At 38.1% G+C, this 16,503-nt stretch overlaps 1 protein-coding gene across 8 annotated transcripts in view; it reads right to left on the bottom strand.

Annotated features, from left to right (window-relative positions):
* Positions 1-2,123, bottom strand: part of ARMCX4 (armadillo repeat containing X-linked 4) — a 36,063-nt gene extending 33,940 nt beyond the window's left edge. For 2 of the 8 annotated variants that reach the window (XR_009401418.1, XR_009401417.1), the window contains exons 1-4: positions 1,883-2,123; positions 1,297-1,369; positions 445-554; positions 50-133 (exon numbers count right to left, since the gene is read on the bottom strand). The gene's annotated coding sequence lies outside the window, so the exon portion shown is untranslated. Of the gene's footprint in view, positions 1-49; positions 134-444; positions 555-770; positions 843-1,296; positions 1,370-1,882 lie in introns of all 8 variants that reach the window. The other 6 variants (XM_059385944.1, XM_059385943.1, XM_059385945.1 and 3 more) reach the window with 6 other exon arrangements.
* Between the last annotated feature and the right edge of the window lie 14,380 nt (positions 2,124-16,503).

Consider the following 16,503-nt stretch of genomic DNA (forward strand, 5'->3'; position numbering starts at 1 on the left):
TCCACCAACCCACCGTAGAGGTCTACCCAGGCAGTTCCCATCCTCTTACCAGTCTATACTGATCAGGGGCAATTTCCTCCTTGTTTCTTTGCCTCCAGTAATCTCAAGCCCTACAGCAGACCTGCAGGAAGATCTATGGACAAGCAAACAAACAGGGGGTAATAGACACCAAGTCCTCACAGAACACACAAGCACCTTGATCCCTGATCCCAGTACCTTCCTTGGCAGATCCCATGTCCAGTTTGCTATTGTGTCCCATCTTGAAAGCCCTCCTCTAGTCCTCTCTCAGTCACACTCCAGCCCACCCCTACCCCAATATGCCTCCTGTTTCCTGCCCTGAAATCAGCAGGGATGTAGCGACACTGTGGACATGGGGCAGAGTGTAGAAGAGGCAGAAGTACCATACTGAGACCCTCTCAAGTCTCAGCCACCTTCTGTGCTCACCTTCTTGTTATCCCCAGGTGCTGCCCACCTTCACACAAACCTTCATGGTTCCATGTGAGTCTCCCCCTTTCCCTGGCTTCCAGCCTTACTGTAAGTCTATGGGAGAAGACCTAGGAACAAACAGAGAAAAGGGAGAGGGTAACTGTTGAGTGCTTGTGACATCCCAGCATCTAAAACAGGGGTTCCGGCACCTGCCTTACTAGATCTAGAGACACATTCTCTGGAAAGCAGAACTTGGGGCTTTCCCAGCACTGAAAGGGGCAGCATGTAAAAGGGGGGCAGGAGAAATAAAAGGGAAGGGACAGGGCAAATTATTTTTAAACCACCTGTAGGATTCTAAGGTTTGTCCCAAAAATCCATCAGTTCCTTCACCAAGGTGCTCATACAGGCGGGAGAATCTGGAAAATGGAGAAAGAGATGGAGCCCCCCATCCACTACTCTAGAATCAAACAGAGCCTACTGCCATCTATTTCCCCTTAAACCCATCTCTAGGAGTCTCCAGCAGAAGAAACAAGGCGTGAGAAGGCTTTTTATTCTGCAAAATCGCTGTCCCTCCTGGCAAAGGCTATCTCAAAGAACAAGTAATGTTCTTTAATACAACAGTTTGTATTTTCTTAATAGTATCTGAAGTGCAAATGAAAGCATCCATGTAAAAGTTTGTTGTCTTTACTGGTCTTCAACATACAATTTAAGTTAAAAACCCTAAGCTTAGCAAGTAAACGTGATTTAGGGAAAGTCCCCCCTAGTTAGCCCCAGCCCATGTCCCAACCAGACAGCGGCGCCTAAGTTCCTGTGCTAGAGAATTCCTAAAGAACTTCAAATGTTCACAGGCGGGGCCATGCTCACACTAACCTCCACAGATCCCGTGCAGTTTTCTTCTCTCCTTCTTCCCTTGCCTCGCCACAAACAGTGCCACACGGAACTACTGTCCATCAGATAGGAGAAAGTAAAAGCACTGAGTGCTTGGACCAGCACGCCGGACACAGATCCCAATACCCACCTTTCGGGATTCAGAATCCCGGTTATCAAACGTCCCTCCCGGCATTCCCAGACGCCACCCCCACCAACTCCACAGTCCAGTCACCAAGGCCCACCATTTTCTCTGTAAATGCCACGGTGGCATGTCTCTTCCACTGAAATGAGCAGGAAGCTGGGCGGACGTGTGCGGTCAGCGATTAGAGTCAGAGAGGATGGGACATCCCAATCTGTGCATTTCCCTCTAGAGACACTTCCCCGCCCCCCACTCCCCAGCCATCCGCCTGGTCAGAGCCCAAGGTTCCCCGGCACGGACGGAGGCAGGGGGAGGGGACTAGGGACAATCACAGAGAAGGTTCCTGGAACTTAAACCCGCTTTGTCCCCCATCACCGAACTGGCTACCGGGGTAGGCCGACCACCACTGCTGCCCTGGTCTCGGCGCGCAGGCCAGGGAGCCCTTACCTGCTCCGCTTTCCTCGGGCCCAATGCCAGCCCGTCAAGCGCAGGACAGCGGGGAGTCAAGCGCAGGACAGCGGGGAACCGATACCCAGACGCGAGTGACGACTGCATCGAAGGTTGCGTCGCTCTGCAGCTCCAGGTCACGTGAGGGCCCCGCGTCACCAGCGAGCTTCTGCCCACCCATTCCCACCCCTTCGGCCTGTGGGGAGCTCTACCGGACCCTGTCCCCCACCTCCGTTCTTCCCAACTCCCCCTCCACCAGTCTGCGAGCTGAGCCCCAGAGCGCCTAGTCACTCAGCTCTGTCCTCTCCAATCTGAAGCGCGACTAGTGAGTGGTCTCACCTCTTGCGCTTGGGTTTTGCCCTTCTCTGATTACTGGAGAGGGTCTGCATATCACCTTCCCCAGGCCTTGGTTCTGGCCTTTTCTCTGCTTAGAGGAATCCTCTCTTTCTCTCTTAGGCTGTAAGACTAACACTCCCCATCGGGTACGTCGTCGCTGCACCAAAATGGGCTAGGGTAGGGGTGTTGGGAAAGGAAGCAGAGAGTGCAAGTAGATGCTTAACTTTCTTTTTTTTAAATGTTCTTCCCGCCCCCCACCCCCCCAACTCCCCATCCTGCTTTTAAAATCGCATTCATTGTTTTTGTAATTGGGAAATGCAGGCAAGTTATTTTCATTCGACATTTAAAAATTAGGTCGTGAGCACCTGGGTGGCTCAGTGGGTTAAGCCACTGCCTTCGGCTCAGGTCATGATCTCAGGGTCCTGGAATCGAGTTCCGCATCGGCTCTCTGCTCAGCAGGGAGCCTGCTTCCCTTCCTCTCTCTCTGCCTGCCTCTCTGCCTACTTGTGATCTCTCTCTGTCAAATAAATAAATAAAATCTTAAAAAAATAATTAAAAAATAATTTTTAAAAATTTGGTCATAAAAATAACAAAAGACTCATTTCTTCACATTATTTTGTGCCTTGTTAATTGCTATAAACGATTTCAGTTTTCAACACATACTAGTAGTTATTGACATTTTATGTACAAAATTTTCCTAAACAAAACCAGCACGTTTTCAATGTAATCTATTAATTGATCTGCGGAAAGACATTCCGTTTTCTAAAACTGGCAATTCCCCACAAGAAATTTACAAACTTTTGAAGTTCTGGCTGAACTTACTATGATCTTCTGTCAGATGTCTGAGAACTTCCTCACAGATGACTCTTGGATGATTGAGTGAAGACCCAACTCCTGATGAACCCAGTGCCTAAAAACTGATGACTTCCCAGATTAACCTGCTTTCCATTCAAGGGACTTTATTTGGATGTTACACAAGCGTGAGATCAAATCGGTCTCATCACACGCTGGACAGGACCAACTGCTCTCCCACTGATGGAAATGAGGCTTAGCAGGTGCAATTTTCATTTAATCATGACACTGGTGAGATAGCTCCGGAATCTGTTGTTCAGGTACTGTATGTCTGTCACCCTAACAGCCACTAGTGCTCAGCATCTTCCAGCGGAGACAGTGCTGAGAGTCTGTGGGTGACTGTGAATCACTTCGACACCCCTGAAATCTGTGCCATTTTTCCCTCACGAAAAGCATAGTTGACAGGATGCCAAGCAGTCACCACTGGCTGAGAGAGGCCTTTTCACTCCCTGTCTTCTGATACAAGTTCACAGCACCACCCATACAAGCCCCTCAGAATAATCCCAGAACTCAGGGACAAAGTATGCAGAAGTTAGTCCCCAGACATTCAGCTGTCCCTGCTAGGGAGTCATACTCTAAATATAGACCCTTTAGGCAGCCTCTTTCTTTGAATGCTGAAATCTGACACCCCAGCAGGAAGCTCTCCCTGTGAGGGGCCCCTGTGTGGGGGAGGCCCCACTAGGAAGGGAGCCAGGGAGCCCAGAGTGCCAAAGGACCTTGCTAATGACTTTACTGAGCTCAGTCGCCCGTAACCAACTTAAATTCTCCATCGAAGGGAAAGATTCAGAAATCGGTTACATAAACTTTTAAAACCTTAGGCAAGTAAAATACAAAACCCATAAGCATAGGCTGACAAGTGGCTAATTTGTAATAATCTAAAAACTTACAAATCACTAGTAAAATGATAACCCAGTAGAAAAATGTGCCAAAGACCTCAATGGATTTGTTCACAGAAATGAAACACAAATGACTTATAAACAGGAAAAGATGCTAACTTCAAAGAAAGGCAAATCCAAACAATTATATCTTATATTGTTTCAGCTAGGCATTTGTCAGAATACAGAAATGTGAGGGATGCCTGGGTGGCTCAGCTGTTTGAGCATCTGACTCTTGGTTCAGGCTCAGGTCATGATGTCAGGGTATTTGCTTGAGATTCTCTCCCTCTCCTGCTGACCCTCCTTTCTCTCTCTCTCTCTCTACCTCTCATAGATAATTAAATCCTTAAAAATATAGATGGATAGAATTTTGATAATACTGTTGATTGGTTTGTGAAGAAATGTGCACTCCCACACTCTGTTGGAGGCAGTTTACTCAACTGCAACCTTTTTGGGGTTGGCAAAAATCTATTAAATGATAAATATAATATCACACAAATGCTTTGACCCAGCAATGCTATTACTAAGGATTTAACCAGTGTATATGTCTGCACAGTTTCTCAAAGATATGTGCGCATTTCATAAAGGATATCTATTGCAGTACCCATAAAGGTTTAAAAAAAAACTGAAGAAACATAAAGGGAAAGGTTAAATACATTATGTTAAATATACGATATGGTTGATAAAAAGAAAGATTTAGTTCTTTGTATCCTGATGGAAATATACTTAGGGTATTTTATTATTTGCTGTTTATTTTCTGTAATTAAATGCAAATTTCAGAAGAATATATTCTAGTATAAGAGTCAAACCCAGAAAAACACTAGTACCACTTTAAGTCCACTATCCTCAACCAAAGTACAGTTACCTTCCCATTGCTATAAATTTGTTATGTTTAATTATTTTCTATACATTATATATATATGCATATCTTACTAAATATATATGGGATTATATTTAACATACGGTTTTGGAACTCATTTTTTCCATTTAAAATTATATCTCAGAGAGCTCTACATACCAATACTTTTATTTTTTTAATATTTTTATTTATTTACTTATTTACTTGAGAGAGAGAGAGCATGCATGAGCATGCATGAGGTGGAGGTGCAAAGGAAGAGGAAGCAAGAATATAGCAGGATATAGCAGACTATACCCTAGGTATAACAGAATATACCTTGAGTGCAGAGCCCAGCACAGGGCTCAATCTCACAATCCTGAGATCAGGGCCTGAGCCAAAACTAAGAGTCGGTCACTTAACTGCCTGTGCCACCCAGACACACCCACATACCAGTACATTGAAATATGTTTTATTATTTTTAACTGCTATGTACTATTCCATAGCTTAGCTATGCTATTGGTTATCTAATTTCATTTCCCAACACCCCATTTATGAACATAAAATTATTCTGGGTCTGGGTCTAACAAAATCAAGGCTACAGTGAGAAATCTGATATCCACAGATGGAAGGATTTCTTTAGGCTATTCTGATATAAATAAAATTTACTTACATTTAAAGGTATGAGATTTTATACATTCAGTACTGCCCAAGAAAGGAAGAGAGTTGTTATATATTTAATCGGTATACCACCAAACTGCCCTCCAAAGACACCGGGCAATTTACACTCCTGTCAAGCACATGACAAGCACTCCATCCCCATGCTCTCATGCACACTGTAAATTAATAATTAGTGTCAATTTAAGAGACAAAAAAAATGTATGAGGTTGTCCTTTTAATTAACATTTTCCTAAATATCTATAATCTTTAGCATTGTTGCATATGCTTATTGGTCATTTGCATTTCTTCATTGAGCATTAGTTGTTTATATCATTTGAGTGTTTTTTTCATTCAGCAATATTTTTCTCACTATTTGTAGTTCCTTGTGCATACACCTATACAATAACTATTTTTCTCTTATATAAGTTGCACATATAATTCTCCCAACCTGTCACTGACATTTTAATTTTATGGTACTTTTTGATATCAGAATTTTTATATTTTGATGCAGTCAAATATATCAACTTTTTCCTGTATAGCTTCTGGGTTATATATGCTATGTATATTTGAATATAAACACATATGTATAGATATGATATATATGTGGGGAGATATATATATATTCAAATATATGGCCAAATTCCAATACAATTCATGTAACAGTCCATTATTCCTCAACTAATTTAAAATGACTTATGCTAGGGGTGCCTAGAGGGCTCAGTCAGTTGAGCACCTGACTCTTGATTTTGGCTTAGGTCATGATCTCAGGATCCTGGGCACAAGCCCAACTTTGAGCCCCACACTCTGCTCAGAGGGGTGGGAGGTGGGGCAGTCTGCTTGAGGAGTCTCCCTGTGCCCCTCCCCCCAATCGCTATATTTCTCTCAAATAAATAAATCTTTAAAAAAATAAAAGAAACTACTTATGATGAATTCTTATTTATACTCAGACATGTTTCATGGATTGACTTTTCTGTTCTGCTGATATATATGTGTGTGTGTACATATACATGTGTGTCCATATGTGTGTGTATATATGTATATTTATGTATGTATATATGTGTATATAACTGCCTCAATAGCACACTTGGAATCAGTATAGCTTTGTAACAAGTTTAGGTGTCTGGGAGGAAAAATCTTTCATTGCTCTGCTTTTTCAAACTGTTTTTGGATATGTTTGGACATTTCAAACAAAGTTCCAAGTTTCATTTTTTTAAGATTTTATTTATTTATTTGAAAGACAGAGATCACAAGTAGGCAGAGACACAGGCAGAGAGAAAGGGAGGAAGCAGGCTCCCTGCTGAGCAGAGAGCCCAATGCAGGGCTCTATCCCAGGACCCTGAGACCATGACCTGAGCGGAAGGCAGAGGCTTTAACCCACTGAGCTACCCAGGCACCCCCCCCCAAGTTTCATTTTTAAAAAATCCTGTTGGGCTTCTATTACAATTGCATTGAGTTCATAGATTAACTTAGAGAATAATTAAAATCATCATAATAAATTATTATTTTCATCCAGAGTCATGTTTTTTTTGGTTTTTTTTTTGTTTTTTCTTAGACAGTACGTGTGAGAGATGTGCAGAGTGGACTGGGAGAGAGAGACTCTCAAGTAGGCTCCACATTCAGCATGGAGCCCAACACAGGGCTAAATCTCAAGACCCTGAGTTCATGACCTGACCTGAAATCAAGAGTCAGACACTTAATGGACTGAGCCACCCACGTGCCCCAATATTTTTTAAATTTATTTACACCTTTTGTGCCCTTCAGTACAATTATACAGTTTCCTTCATGTAGATTTTTATTATTTCTTATTTGCTGTATTCCCAAATATTTAAGTTTTGGTTAACATTGTGAATGGTGGCTTTCTGCACATGATATTCTTTTTTGTTTTTTAGGAAAACAGTTTTAGCTTTTTATAAAAATCATGCATGCTGGACTCCTGGGTGGCTCAGTTGGTTAAGCATCTGCCTTCAGCTCAGGTCGTGATACCAGAGTCCTGGGATCCAGTCCCGAATTGGGCTCCTTGCCTGTTTCTCCCTCTTCCTCTGCCTGCTGCTCCCCTTGCTTGTGCATGCGTGCGCGCGCGCGCGCGCACGCACACACACACACACACACTCTCTCTCCCTAATAAATAAAATCTTTGAAAAATAAAAAAATTAAAAATCTTGCATGCTAATTATAACTAAGTGATTCAATGCAGTAAAGTACAAAGAAGAAAAGGTAAACTATCACTCAGATTCCAACACCATGAAATAACCATAAAATTTTCAAAGAACAGTCAAACTCCCTGGAAAGTATATGTTTAGATCTGAGCATTTCATTCTTTAAGAATATACTCTTGGGGGGAGTGCCTGGGTGGCTCTGTTAGTTAAGCGTCTGCCTTCAGCTTAGGTCCGGATCCCAGAGTCCTCAGATTGAGCCCCTCAACCCCCGTGGGGTTCCCTGCTCGGCATGGAGTCTGCTTTTCCCTCTTCCTCTGCCTGCCACTTGCCCTGCTTGTGCTCTCTCTCTCTCTCTCTCTCCCTGTCAAATAAATTTTTTAAAAAAATCTTTAACAACAACAAAAGAATATATTCTTGGGGTGCCTGGATGGCTCAATCAGTTAAGCATCTGACTCTTGATTTTCTGCTGCGGTCATGATCTCAGAGTCCTAGGATGGAGCCCTGACTCGGGTTCTGCACGCAGCATGGAGTATGCTTGAGATTCTCTCCCTCTGCCCCTCCCGCTCATTCTCACTCTCTCTCTTTCTCTCTCAAATAAAATAAATAAATAAAAATAAAAGGAATATATCCTTAATATCTGTGAACATATACTATATCTCATTTCCTTTAATTTTTTTTGTCTTTCTTATCTCTAGTCAATGTAATCATCTCAAGCTCTTCTGTCTGTAATTCAATTCCTAGCCATGTTTTTCCAGTTCAGTTATTTATAATTTATTACTTCTATGACAATGTTCTTTGCGCCTAATTAGTTCCTTAGTTTGCAATCTTCCTTTTTATCTAATTCTGCTGTCTTATCATCTCATCTTTGAGCTTTGGGTTTTTTTTTTTAAGATTTTTATTTATTTATTTGACAGACAGAGATCACAAGTAGCAGAGAGGCAAGCAGAGAGAGAGGGAGGGAAGCAGACTCCCTGCCGAGGAGAGAGCCTGACGCAGGGCTCGATCCCAGGACCCTGAGTTCATGACCCGAGCCCAAGGCAGAGGCTTTAACCCACTGGGGTTAACCCAGGCACCCCTGGGGTTTCTTTTTAAGTCTATATTTTTATTAAGTTGTTCTATAGCTTAAAGTACTTATTGGAAATTTCCTTCTGTACTTTGGGGTATGTTTTTTCTCTTTTAGTTTCTTGGCTTTTCACATGCCATATCTTATATGGATTCTGAGGGGCAAGGGCAAGGTTAAGGATCTGACTGCCTAGCCCCACTGTTCTCAGCTCTGGGATCTTCTATTTCTTTACTTGCCTGTGACTTTTTGAAGTTTGCGTAATTAAGATGTGCCCGTTTCTTCGGTTGTTGATGATGACTCCCACTCCACCTCTGCTGGGTTTTTACTCCTTTTGTTTTGCATTTTTTCAGGTATTTCAGTCCTGAGATGGAGCCCCACATCTGGCTCTCTGCTCAGGGGGAAGCCTGCATCTCCCTCTCCCACTCCCCCTGCTTGTGGTCCCTCTCTCACTGTGTCTTTCTCTGTCAAATAATAAATAAAATATTTTTTAAAAAAGGAATCGGTGCTTAATTCAACAAATGACCTTATGGTACTTACTGGGATAATCATACTTTATTATTTTAATATCACACTACTATTTAATATTATTTTACATAATTTTTAAATGATTTACTACAGTGGATTATAATAAAACTGTTCTAATAATAAAGTGCACTTGAATTCTTGGGATAAATCTCACATGGTAGTGACTATTTTTTATACACTGCTGGATTTCAATTTGCTAATATTTAATTTCCTATTTTTTGTACATGTTTGCTGATGAGTTTAGTTTATAGTTTCCTTTTTTGTGCATCATCCTTTTCTAGTTTTTGCTGCTAAGATTATACTAACCTTGTAAAATGAATTAGAAAGTTGTCTATGTTCTGGAAATTGTTTATATAATCAGAAAATTTTCTGCTCCTTGAAGGTTGAGAGAACTTTGCAAGAAAACAGTCTGAGAATGATAATTGTACTTTTTTCCTTTTTGTTCGTTTTTAAAGTAGTAGGTCTTCAATTATTTGTAGACATCTTCATTGGTTTTTGATCTATTCAAATTTTCTACTTCTTGAAACATTGATAATATATTTATATTTATATATTATATTTATATTTTATAATATTTTGTAAAATATCCATTTTGCCTGAAATTTTAAATTTAGTGGTACAAAGATATGACATTTTCTTGTATTTTTTTTCCAAATGTCTTCTATATTTGCAACTATGGTTCCTAATGTTTCTTTTCTTTTCTTTTTTTAAAAATTTTATTCATTTATTTGACAGAGAGAGACAGCAAGAGAGGGAGCACAAGCAGGTGGAGTGGGAGAGGTAGAAGCAGGCTTCCTGCCTAGCAGGGAGCTCCATGTGGGGGCATCCATGCTGGGCTTGATCCCAGGACTCTGGGATCATGACATGAGTGGAAGGCAGAAGCTTAACTGACTGAGCCACCCAGGCACCTCGTCTTTTCTTTTCTTAATCAGATTTGCCAAATTTGTTTCTCTAAGAACAAGGTCAGTTTTTATCAATCAATTGTACTGTGCTTTTTGTTTTGTTTCTTATCGTGTTTTCAATTTTTATTTTTTTCCTTCTATTTCCTTTGGATTCAGTTTATTGTCCCTTTTCCATACTCTTGAGTTGAGCACTTAGTTCATTTATCCTAAATCTTTCTTGTTTTCAAATATGTATTTGAGTCTATAAATTACCTTCTTGATATTGCTCTAACCACATCCCACAGTATTACAAATGATGTTCTCATTTTCACTCTTCCCCACATAATAAGAAGTGTTGATTTTTATTTCCTCTTGAACCCAAGAGTCATTTAGAGAAGTTGTTTTTCATTTTGGGTTGGGTGAGAAATTTTTGTATTAATGTCCAATTTTATTGATCATATCATGTCACCTCCTCTTTTGGCTTTCCCTAAACATGCAATTTAAAATATCCCCCCACCCCGCTTCTATAACATCATCCAGTTGGATTTCCAGTAAAGGATTTATCACTTGCTTATATGTTTAGGTATTATTTGATTCCTTTCTTTAAGATATAAACTCTCTGGGAACAGGAACATCGTCTTTTATTCAACACCACATTTTCAGTAGCTAAAACAGGGCCTGGAACACAATAGGCACTCAATAAATATTTGCTGAATAAATAAATTATGGCCAATAATTATGAGACCTATGACTATTATTTCTGTTTCTTTTTAATGAAATTGGTGGATTTTAACTGTTGAATGAGCATGTTCTAACACATGAACAAGTTTTGTGAATCATGTGCACTTGAAAAGAATGTTATTTTCTGTTATGGGCAAAGTTGTTTATATTCAGGAGATTAGTTAAAGCTTATTGATTGTGTAATCCAAATCCCCTCTATACTTGCTAATCTGTGGATTACTGAAAGAGGTATGGTAAGTTTTTCATTATGGCTGTAGATGTAACAACTTTTCCTGCTATTTAAATTATATTTTGCATTAAGTATTTTGAACCTATATGGCTAATTACACAAAAGATTGTAAGTGCTGTTTTCTAGGTAATATAACCATGCTTGTTAATATTAAATATCTCTCTTTGATCCTTTTAGTCCTTGCTTTCTGAAGTTTTACTCTACCTGAGATTATGTTACACTTGCTTTCTTTTTTATTTGTTTTTTCCTCATTTGTATTTTTATTTAATACAATATAGAGTGGATTTTTACTTTCAGGTTCAACACTATCTGAGAGTCTCTTTTGCTTTTTAAAAAGTGACTTTAATTGATTAATTATGATATATTTAGATTTATTTCTGTCACCTGTTTTTACATTCTCTATTTACCATGCTTTTGTTGCTTTTCCCACCCTGCTTTATGTTGAACCAGTTTATTTCACCTATAGTGGTCTGGAGGCTATCACATTCGATTTTTATTCCACCCTTTTCATCAGCCATGAAATTTTTTTCTTTTCCAGATAATTTTATTAGACATACTTTTAAAATCTTATTTTCAATTATTTATTTATTTTATTTATAATTTTCAATGTTATAGTAATAGGAAGTCTAGCATATATCAGTTTTGGATCAGCGTTTCTTTTTTCTGTTACATAAAATTAGCTTTATTATTTTTTTGGAAAATAAATGTATTTATTGTGGAAAATGAGAACATACAGATACACAGAGGGAAAGAATAAAAGTCACCCTTGAGGCCATCATTGTTGACATTTTTATATAAGCCTCTCAAAGTTTTCTTTGTTTTAATTTATTTTTGTTTATTTTTTTTAATGATAGGAAATCCAGCACATATCAGTTTTTAGATCAATGTTTCTTAAATTAGGACAATTTTATCCACCATGAGACATTTGGCAGTGTCAGGAGACATGGCCAAAGCCATAAGGTTTCTAGTCTAGAATCAAACATAGGGAAATATCTTCATGACGTTGGGATAGGCAAAGATGTCTTGGACAGGATGTAAAAACATTAGTCACAAAAGAGAAAATCAGATGTTATTAAAATTTAATTTTTCTGTTCATCTATAAACATTATTAACAAAATGAATAGACATGCCATAGACTTAGAAAAAATATATATGCAGAACTTATACCTGACAAAGGACTTGTATCCTGCTTATATATAATGACATACAAATCAACAATCAAAAGAAAATCCAATGTAAAATGAGACACAAACTTGAATGTACATTTCACAAAGAAAGATATCCAGTCCTCAACACCTTTAGTAATCAGAGAAATGTACACTGAAACCACACTGAAATCACCACACACTCACTAAAATGGCTAAAACCAAAGATTAACACCACCAAGTTGGTGAGAATGGAGAAACCAGAAATTTAATGCATTGCCATTAAGGATGTAAAACGGTACAACCACTTTGGAGAACTTTTTCACAGCCTTTTATGAAGTCTAACATTCACTTACCATATGACCTAGAGAAATACCCGGTTTATTTCTGAGTAGTTCATCAAGAAAAAAAAATGAAAACTTATATATATGTCAACACAAAGACTTGCACACGAATATTTGTATCAGCTTAAGTCATAATCATCCAAAACAGGAAAACAATAGGAGAAAGGATAAACAAATTGTTACACATACGTACAATAAAATACTACTCAGCAACAACATGAATAAATCTCAAAAGCAGTATGTTGAATGAAAGAAGTCAGACACAAATGAGTATTACAGGATTCTATTTAAATGAAACATAAGAGCAAAAACAATCCATGGTGATAAAAATCGGCAAGTGGTTGTCTGGGGAATAGAGAAGAATTAACTGGAAAGACGTATAAGAGACCTTTCTGGAATGATGGAAATGTTCTATGGCTTATTTTGTTTGGTGTTTGCATGGTTGTATGCAATTGTTAAAACTCTTCAAACTGAAAAAAAAAAAAAACCTCTTCAAACTGAACATTTAAGGTATGTGTGATATACTGCATGTAAATTATATTTCAATACACCCCAATTTCCTCCCCAGAAAGAGTCGTTTTATTAGTTTGGATATTACATACCACACCTTTTTCTGTGAATTTCATACACATATATGGACCTATGGAAATGTTGTTGGGGGCATCATATTGTACATACATTTCACAACTTGTTAGTTTTCACTCATCAACATATCTTGGAGCTCTTTCCATGTCAATAAATGTGGATCTTCTTTTTTTTTTTAAGATTGTTTATTTATTTATTTATTTATCCTCCTAGGGCAGGAGCTCAGAGAGCTGCAGGCAGAATAGGCAGAGCGAGAAGCAGGCTCCCTGCTGAGCAAGGAGCCCAATGTGAGACTCGATCCCAGGACTCTGGGATCATAACCTGAGCCAAAGGCAGATGTTTAACCAACTGAACCACCCAGGTGTCCCAAATGTGGATCTTCTTAACTCTTACATTGTATTCCATAGTGTGGCTATAGTATGGTTTATCTAGCCATTCCTTTACTGATAGACATTTAGCTTTTCTTTAATTTTTAACAATAACAATGTTGCAAAAATTTTCAAAGAAAACTGAGAAAGAAAACTCAGAAAACTGAGAAGTGGTATACCAATGTTGTAGATTACATTTTTCTAATAAGTGGTGAAATCACACATCCATTCACATGTTTATTGGTCATTTGTAGCTTCAAAAATTGCCTGTTCATATCTTTTTCATATTTTCCTGTTGTATTATCTTTATCTTATTATTTTTACATTTAGTGTGGATAGCGCTTGCTTCTCTGTTTTGTACATTGCAAATATTTTCTTCCAGTCTGTGGCTTGTTTTGATATTATCCTGTCTTTCCATAGACTGAAATTTCTCAACTTTAAGGTAATCAAATGCATCTTTTCATTTAAGGATTTCTTTCTTCCCCAACTAAAGCTTATGAAAAATACTCTCATATATTGTTATGATATGAATATAAATTTTAAAAAATCAATTTAGAATTTAATAAGTGACATGAGATAGTCTCTGGTGTCACTTTTTTCCAAATAGATACCCAGCTTCCCAAATGCATGTGCTGAAGAGTTTTCCCTTCTCCCACTGATATTTTTATTAACATGTAGTCTACACACAATGTTACATTAGTTTCAGATGTAAAACATAGTGATTCAAGAAGTCTGTATATTATGCTATGCTCAACACAGGTGTAGCTACCATCTGTTGCCATACAACATTATTACAATATCAGTGACTATATTCTTTATGCTGTACCATTCACCCCTGTAACTTATTCATTCCATAGCTGGAAGCCTGTATATTCTATGTCCTTCACCCACTTTGCCCATCTTCCCACCCCCATCTGGCAACACATCAGTTTGTTCTCTGTATTTATGCATCTGTTTCTGCTTTGCCCATTTGTTTATTCTTTTGTTTTGTATTTTAGATTCCACATGTAAATGAAGTCATATGGTATCTGTCATCTTCCACTGATTTGAAGTACAACTTTGACCATATATTTAATTCCCATATATATTTGGATCTATATGAAAATATGTAGGTTAAACACCAAAGTCATCTTATACAGACTTTTCTGTACTATGTTTTTCTTCACTTTAATTTATAAATTTAGCACTATACAATCAAACTTATTCTTTTTTTAAATGACAGTCAGAACAACAGTTTGAACTGGAACAGAATTTCTTTTATTTTCTAAAACTATTAGACCGAACAGAACTAAGACTGAGCAAAACCAAGGCAGAGAAGCCTTGGGAGCAATCCGTTTCATTAAAGGAAAAGAACTGGGTATTTGCCTACCTCTCTGTCAGGAACCGTATTTCAAGTAACAAAATAGGCCACTTAATGAGCGAAAACACTTGCTTACAGATTGGAAGAATGTTAGCTAATAAGCACAGAAGAAAGAATTCAAAAATTATCACTTTGTGATCCCCAGTGAAATCATTGATTCAGGCAAGGATCATCTATAGATGTTTAAATCATCAGATGCTGGTCATGAGCGGAAAAGTGTAATTTTACAAAAGAGGTATTATGTCATCACCAGCTTAACCCAGCTTAATTTGTTTATGGGTTTTTTCCTTAGCTTCTTAAAGTAGATGCTTTGATGGTTTATTTCCAACTTTTCTTAATTTCACAGGTTTGTTTTTTGTTTGTTTGTTTTGGCCAGGTTTATTGCAGTAAAATTTACACACAGTAAAATTCACTTCTTTACATGTAAATTTTTGTGAGTTTTGACAAATGTATGCATTCATGTAACTACCACCACAATCAAGATATGGGATATTATCCTCATCCTCAAAAAGCTCCTTTGTACCTTTATAATCAAGTATCCCCAACCTCAGCCTCTGGAAACCACTTATCTGATTTCTGTACCTCTAGTTTTGCTTTTTTCAGAATGCCAAATAAATGGAATCAGATTGAAGTGTCTGAGTTTCAATTAACATAGGGCTTTTGAGCTTGTCCATGTTCTTACTTGTATTAATGACCTGATTCTTTCTTTTTTTTTTTTTTAACGATTTGTTTGTTTGTTTATTTATTTATTTATTTGGCAGACAGAAATCACAAGTAGACAGAGGGTGGGGGGAGGCAGGCTCCCTGCTGAGCTGAGAGCCTTATGTGCTGCTCCTTCCCCGGGTCCTGGGATCATGACCTGAGCGGAAACCAGAGGCTTTAACCCACTGAGACATCCAGGTGCCCCAACCCAATTATTTCTGTTGCTGAACAGTATTCCACTGTATGTATGTAGCATGATTTCTTTATCCATTCCAGTTTCTGAACATTTGGGTTGTTTCCAAACAACTTGTATGAAATATTTTCATTCAAGTCTTTGTGTGAAGTTTTGTTTTCACTTCTTCGGAAAATACTTAGGAGTGGGATTGTTGGGTGATATGGTAAGGATATGTTGAACGCTATTAAAAACTATTTCCTAAAGTGGCTGCACTATTTTACATTCCCACCAGAATTATATGAAAGTTCCAGTTACTTCGATCTTGGTTTTGTCATTTTTGTCTTGGTTCTGTCATATTTTAAAAACCACTTTAATAAGTATAGCTATTCTAATCTTTTGCCCAGATTTTTCAATAGAGTTGTGTGTTATCTTATTATTGAACTGTGAAAGTGTTCTTGTATATTCTGGATACAAGTCCAGAATCATATTAGCTATGCTGATTTACAAATATTTTTTTTTCCCAACCTGATGTTTGGTTTTTCATTTTCTTAACAGCATCTTATAAACAGCAGTAGTTTTAATTTTAATAAATCTAATTTACCTATTTATTGGCTATGATTTATACTTTTTGTGTCCTATCAAAAATTTTTGCTTCAATAAATGGTGTTTGGAAGGCTACATGCCAAAGAATGAAAGTGGACCGCTTTCTTAGACCATACACTCGCCTCAGAATGGAATAAAGACCTAAATGTAAGATCTAAAACCATAACATTCCTAAAAGAAAACATA

Source organism: Mustela nigripes, chromosome X, assembly GCF_022355385.1.
Source record: "Mustela nigripes isolate SB6536 chromosome X, MUSNIG.SB6536, whole genome shotgun sequence".
Lineage (NCBI taxonomy): Eukaryota > Metazoa > Chordata > Mammalia > Carnivora > Mustelidae > Mustela > Mustela nigripes.